We start from the raw sequence: 7,313 nt of genomic DNA, 5'->3' as shown, positions 1-7,313 counted from the left end.
CAATGAAACAATAGCATCCTAGGGTTTACAAGTCCAAGTACCCATTAGGGGATTTAGCTCTCCATGGAACAAGATACAATCAATAATGAAATCGAAAGTAAAAGCATGTAATCCATAAGAAAACCCCCTCTGTATTCGTGTCGATGGTCTTATGAAGTAGCCTCGTCCTCTCTAAAGGTCCCCTTGTTAAGCCTGGAGCACACCTCGCCGGATCGGTGATGATGAAAGCTCCCCCAATAACTATCTTCCAAAAGAAACGCGGTGTCAAAGCCATAGAACTACTCCAAAAGCCTTGCCAAAACCTCTCTAAGTCCTAGCCGCAAGCCTCTCAAAAGATGGAGAAAAGATGGAAAGAAGGTCTCTCAAATCGGGATGAATCACGGCTTTGAATAGGGCTGGAATTGGGAATCCACACGGGCGTGTGGAATTTCCACACGCCCGTGTGAATCTGCAAGAACCTGATTTTCAGTAACCTGTGAACAGTAACTGCTATAGTAAATTGCTACAATGATTTGCTATAGTAACCTACTACAGTACTCCGCCAAAAACACTCCCGAATCCATACTTTTCATCGAGGCAACATAAATGGGCACACGTCTATGCTGTAGATCCCGTCGGTTCTTTAATAAGGGATTACATTAATGAAAATCTTACTACCATTGCATAAGTCAGAACACATAAGTGTGACTGCCTTTGTGCCCCTCCAATTTACATATTCCATCAAGCATAATGGAGGTTGGCATACACTCATATATCTTTCAGCACAACTTGATTCTTCTCGTATATCCACTTTAAGATTCCATCAACATAATGCATTCACAATCTACTTTGGCTCCTTTCTTCTCTATTTAGTTCCACAACCCTATATGCACAAAAGAACACAAAAACACAAGTATTAGCGATAAAACCTGATAAAAGTAATGCTCATCATAAGAAAAGAATATTTCGTATTCTTAGTACACAAGCACTTATCAAGATTGAAACATTAGGTGTATCTTGATCTCGAGGGGCCACTAATTCTGATGGTTAACAGTGAGATTGAGGAACGGTTGTGATATGATCTTGTGGCAAAACTAGATCTCGAGGAGTTACGCAAGGAACGACTGAAATTTGATCTTATGATGAAAGCTGATCTTGAGGCAATTTCTCAATTAACGAGGAAGAGGGATCAACTTTTTCACATGCACTGTATATGAAAATATTCACATCAAGCATGTCTCCGTCCTTGGGGAGCTTGCTACCGGCCAAGGAATTCTCGTCGGAACGGAGAGATGGCTAGGCATTAGTTTGCAGGACTGTCTCAACTTAGAACGCCAGAGAACCTGCTATAAGTGACTCTGAGGTTAGCTTTGCTATCTCCTCGATTGGTTTGCAACAGCAGGAACCAAGCTCAACAACTTTACTAGAAATGCCTAGTCGAGGAGTATCAACAAACGACGTCTCAAGGATTATTTTACCTTTGCCACTCGTCAAAATCTCGTGGGTTGCTCTCGGTTAGGATATGATAGAGTTTTTGATGATAGGATTTTCTCCGGTGTTAAAAGCTTCACCCGGCGGAGAGGGATCTGACGTTCTTTTAGGGCTTTCACGGAGATGGTCTTGGATCACAGGATTAGGATTCTAGAGTCCTCAAGGTGGACAACAAAGCTACGAACCCCGACGTCCACAATAAGCTTCATCAGAAGTTTGATCTTTTTCTTCAAGCAAACCAATGCTCGTAGGTATTGTAGAGAGATATCTTCTCTTTTCTGGACATAGATGAGATCACCAAGTGGATGTAGTATGGTAACTATTGAGTCCCAATTCTAATTGTGCAAAGGCATATTGGACATCTTAATTCAATGATATTCGGTGGTGGCCAAAGCGTGCGAGCCCAATTCCGGGGTCCATACAAAGAATTTGAGTTTGCATTCACCTAAGGTGGAGATGAAGGAGATAGGACCCTTCCTTTGTTGATGTAAGAGAGATGAAAGCCAGTAATATGACAATGAATAATCAGGTTGGTTTTCTGGAGAAAGAGATATATTATTAAGATGATGCAACCCATACAAACTTACTCATATTTAAATACATAAAAATCCTGCTCCATGACTAACGACCCACAATAATCACTAATACGATAAACTATAAACTAAATAACAATCCAATGACTAAGTCAGTTGACCACATTATTCTTCACGTGACTGTATAGTTCACCCTTCATGGCTATTATCTAGCAACTCCTAACTCTTCAACATCCTTCCAGCTGCAGTCATTGCTCTTTCAGAAGGCATCGACATTAGGAAGTGGTCATTGAACGGGGTGATGCTTCCACAGTGAATTGGGTTGAGAATCTGAGGAAGAGCCTTTTCTAATGAATTCACACTAGCTTTTCCAACCAAGATCTTAATAATCACTAGTTTTCTTAGGTCCTTTTTGGATTTGATAATGGCTTCTAAGATTGGAAGAGAGACTCTTAAGGAAGGATAGTCTGGTGAAAGAAGAGGTGAACCTTTCAAAGATGGGGGGATCGAGAGGAGAGGCTTTGATATAGTGAATCTACTTCTCCTCTATCTTTTCCTCTAATGTTCAGTGGACTGATAGTAGTTTGATGGCGGAGATGTTACTGGACAATTGGCAGTGAAATGCCCAGCACCTGAGCACCTCCGACAGGTTGGGAGGTGTCTACATTCTTCCAAAGAATGACCAGATTTGATGCAGCACTAACAAGCTTGGGAAGACTGAGGAGATCTTCTGCTTCAACGTCAGGTCAGTTGGTTTTTCTACTAGCACTAGCGAAGACAACTTGCAACATCGTTTGAGCCAGTTGCCATTCCAAAGGGGTCTTCATCTTATCTGTTTGATGAGAAGTGGGAGGATCTTTCACTGAATCAGCATACGAGGCATCTTCCCATACTAGTGAGTGGGAGGGTATCTCTAGCTTGGATTTAGTGTTTTGCAGAGTAGTCATACCATGAGAACATGATCTACGAGAACCATTTCGGGTGCCGGCACTACGAGCTCTACCATAAACTCCTCCCCGGTCACCGCTGCGCGCTCTACCTTGCGCTCCTCCTCGGTCGTCGCTATGTGCTCCGCCATACACTAGCTCGACCCCGGTCAGTTGCCCAAAAGAAACTTCATTTTTAAGTCAAATGACAATGGTTTGTAAATCATGTATTTTGAAAGAGTAATACTATATAGCACTACTCATTTACACAAAATGGTTGCACTACTCACATGGCACACTTTCATCTCTCTCCTACTCAGCACTCTAACAATATTGAAGAAAAAACAATCATGGCCTAATTCCTCTTTCTCTTCTCTACTTCATCACCGATCCTTATCTTCGCACCATTGTCAAACCTGTCACCGGTCACCCACTCGCCATCCACCACTCACCACCTTCATCTTCGCAGCAGATCGTCGTCACATTCTCCAACCATCGTCATCGCACCTTCCACCCGGCGAGTCTTGTTCATCATAAAGCCAGGGCTCTTCTCCCTTCGCTCACCACCTTAGCCCTAATTTCAGATACCTCATCTCCCACTCTAGGCGTCTCCTTTGTCCCGTATCTTCCCTCTTCACGCACTATTTCCTTTGCACTTCGTCTTCCCTCTTCGAGCACCGCCTTAGCCCTAACTCTCCTCCTTTCCTCTTCTCCCTCTTCCTTGGGTGAATATAGCATTACTCTATAATCTCTTTGTCTCATATACTGTTTCTTTTCTCATCAGTTTTCTCCGCTGATGGTGTCTTCGCGGTTGAAGGTATCGATTCTTATACCTTAAGTAATCTTCATTTTGGGCTTCTATATTCTCTCATTGAGAATGAGGGCTTTGGTTTGATGCACAGGAAATCGTTTATTGATGTTATTTGAATGTAATTTTATGGTCTTAACTTCACATTGTGTTTTGATACACTTTTTTGAGTAATGATTGTATTATTGCAAGTTCTTATGGTGAAATGCTATGAATGGAAATGATATTCTTGGTCTGGTATGGATTATAAATTGAAAGCAAGATCTGGTGGTATGTTGGTTTGTTTGTTACTGAATTGATGTTGATAATCTGTTTAGGAATTTACCTTCTCTTATACAATTTGGATTTAGTACTTGTTTTGTGATTGTTGATATAGTTTATGGTTTGTAGAAGATTTTGCACTCATAGCTTTTATTTGATTATGTAGTTCTATGACATATAACACTTTGCAAGTTCATATAATTCCTTTGAATTTAACAAGGCACTGGAGAGTTTTGTAATTATTGATTACCCAAGTTGTTATATGTTCCCTTCTCTTATACAATTTGGATTTAGTACTTGTTTTGTAATTGATGTTGTAATAACTGATTTAGTACTCATGGTATATAAATGCTTTTCATTTTTACAACATGAATGCATGTCATCAAGTCTTAAGATTCATATTAAATGATTATCAATATACTTTTTGTAGATGTCTATATGGGATATCATCCTTCTTAGTTCAATAAGAAGATTTTGAATGACCTGCTCCTCAGTAAGCAACCGGCGCTCATATGCTGTTGCGGGGAGTTGGTGTTGTGGGAGAGATTATGCAGATTTGAGCCATGTTAATTTTTATATGCTGTAAGTGTGTTCTTTTTCTTTTGAGTCTGTAATATTGAATTGAATATGTAATTGGGTTATTGAGTCTATATTATTGAAATTGTATCAAAATATAGATTGTATTTAAACTAATGAATCTGTATTTAAGTTGCACAATTCAAAATTACACACTTTAAATCAGTAGCTGCACACTTCAAAACATAAATAAACACAATTCAAAACATCAACTTCACATTTTAAATCAGCAGTTGCACACTTCAAAACATCATCTGCACATTTTAACTAAGCTATACAAAACCATACAACACCTACATAAAACTCATCCATTAAGTTTGATAATGTAGGATGCGTTTGGTTGGATGTAATTGTAAATACAATGGATTTTCATTTACAATATAACTGGAAATTCATGAATTTGATAATACAGTAATGCAAAATCTGGTGTTTTGTTGAATGTAATTAAAATACTGTATTACAGAATTTTGTGTTTATTTAGAAAGATTTGTGAATCTGTATTATGAAATCCAGTGTTTGGTTTGATATATTTAAGAGATGTAGGCACCTATGGTGAGGTTATCCTCAAACTCACAATTTTTTTTTGTTTGCTTTTATTTTTAATATCAATGTTGATTATTTTATTGAATATAATTATTATATTAATCAACATAATCATTAAATTTTTAATTAAATTAATTTCTAAATTGTTGTTATATTTTTCAATATATTATCAAAGATGACTTCTCCTAATAATGTTTTACTTGTTTACTTAAATTTTAATTAAATCATTCTGAGTTAAATAAAATTTAATCATGTATGTTAAATAAATTTTGAATAAAAAATTAATTAAATGAGTTATTACTCAAATTTTAATTAAATAAATTTATACATTTCATAATATCTCGTTTAATATTTTTGATTAATAATATTACTATAAATTAGCCTCTTATACCCCATATGTCATACAACTATGAAGAAATAAATACAGCGAGGCAATATGTACAACAAGATCAATTTATACAGACATTTTACAATTCATTGATAATACGTGGGTGTGCCCATCATTCATAGAAGAAGCTACATCCATTTGAGAATTATAAAACATATGGAAAGCATTTTGCTCACACAATTGAAGAGATCCATAAAAAATTATATACAACATTCATTCACTCCCAAAAACATTCAAGGAAGAAACTACGTCCATAATGCTCCATCTAGTGCTTTCCACTCAACATGTCCCTGGATCAAGACAATAAAAACAATAACAATAGCAAATTAAAAAAAAATAATTTAGAATTAACTTGCTGACAGTTATAAGCATTGCTAATAAAACATAACAAATGAGACAATTACAAGCATAAGATGTTCAACATGCATAATACAAATAAAAAACAGAGTTAAATATTCATCACAGTTACAATCATAAGATAAACTAACAAATATAGACCATTCCAACATTGTAAGACATCAACAGGTACAAAAGTAATGCATATAAATTAACTTCAAGTTTGGCTAATTTTGCCCTCAATACCCTCCTCCTTGATTAGCCATTGTTTCAAAAAACTCCTCTGCCTAATAGATTCTAAGTTCTTCATCCTTTGCTAAGAAAGATATAGGAATTCATATATACTAGTGTCTCCTTAAATGTGGTATTCATTTCTTGTATTGCTTCAACTTCGGAGATTAATTTTCTTTTCCCTTTTCCTCTTCTTGTTTGAGTGGATGTTGCTCCCCTTGGTTCTGAGCTTTCTGAATGAGTGTGGATAGGTGTTGACATATTTGCATAAAAGTCTGTCTTCTCGAAAGACATATCATCAAGACCACAAATTTGAGGAGATTGGCTGAAGTTTTCATTTTCATACATGTCCATTCCAATTTTATCCCCAAAGTGAATAGCGTGATGTCTACTAGCCTGGTCATTACAACAAATAGTCTCCATCAAGTCATGATCTTCAATTGGCTTGTTTAGAAACGATTCATCTTGTGGATGAATCTAGTACACAAGAATAAATTAGTAAAGGGTTTACACATAAATAAAAAATATAAAAAACCATAAATAAAAATTGCTTCTAAGTAAATTAGTACCTTGATATAGTTCTCTTTGCCACCTTGTGTTACTCTGTGAGGATGACCTATGCTGAGTCCACTCTTCCTCATATGGTATAAACACATCTTCACCCGCATTTAAGATGTAATTATGTAGAATACATGTAGCCAAGACTAGTTCAACCTGAGTTTTGAATAGAAAAAATGGTCTAGGTGTGAGAATTTTGAAACGCCCCTTAAGAGAACCAAATGTGCGTTCAATTGTCGTATGAGGAGATGAATGATGAAGGTTAAAGAGTCCTTTATGGTTCGCCGGTGTTCGTGAGCCAAACTCTTTGAGGTGGTACCTAATACCCTTGTAAGGAGATAAAAATCCTGATCTTGTAGCGTGCAACACATTCCTAGGAAAAATCATATATGACAGTTAACAAAATTATAATTAATAGATTATTGCCGTATGTTAACCTATAGTAAACTACACAAAATGGATACCTTTAGGAACTGATAGGCCATTCGGGCCTCTCAAGTGTATCACGTAAGACTAGAGCATCATGTGCTGAACCTTCTCATCTAGCAAGGACATAGGTGAAATGTAAATTAAAGTCCACAGCAGTAAGCACATTATGTGTAGGGTATGGTTTCCGTCCACGAAATGTTGCAACTTCAGATGTAGGAACAGAAGTATGGATATGGGTCCCATCTAGCGCCCAA

Source organism: Dioscorea cayenensis, unplaced genomic scaffold (assembly GCF_009730915.1).
Source record: "Dioscorea cayenensis subsp. rotundata cultivar TDr96_F1 unplaced genomic scaffold, TDr96_F1_v2_PseudoChromosome.rev07_lg8_w22 25.fasta BLBR01001593.1, whole genome shotgun sequence".
In the NCBI taxonomy this organism is placed as follows: domain Eukaryota; kingdom Viridiplantae; phylum Streptophyta; class Magnoliopsida; order Dioscoreales; family Dioscoreaceae; genus Dioscorea; species Dioscorea cayenensis.
This window is presented reverse-complemented; position numbering follows the sequence as displayed.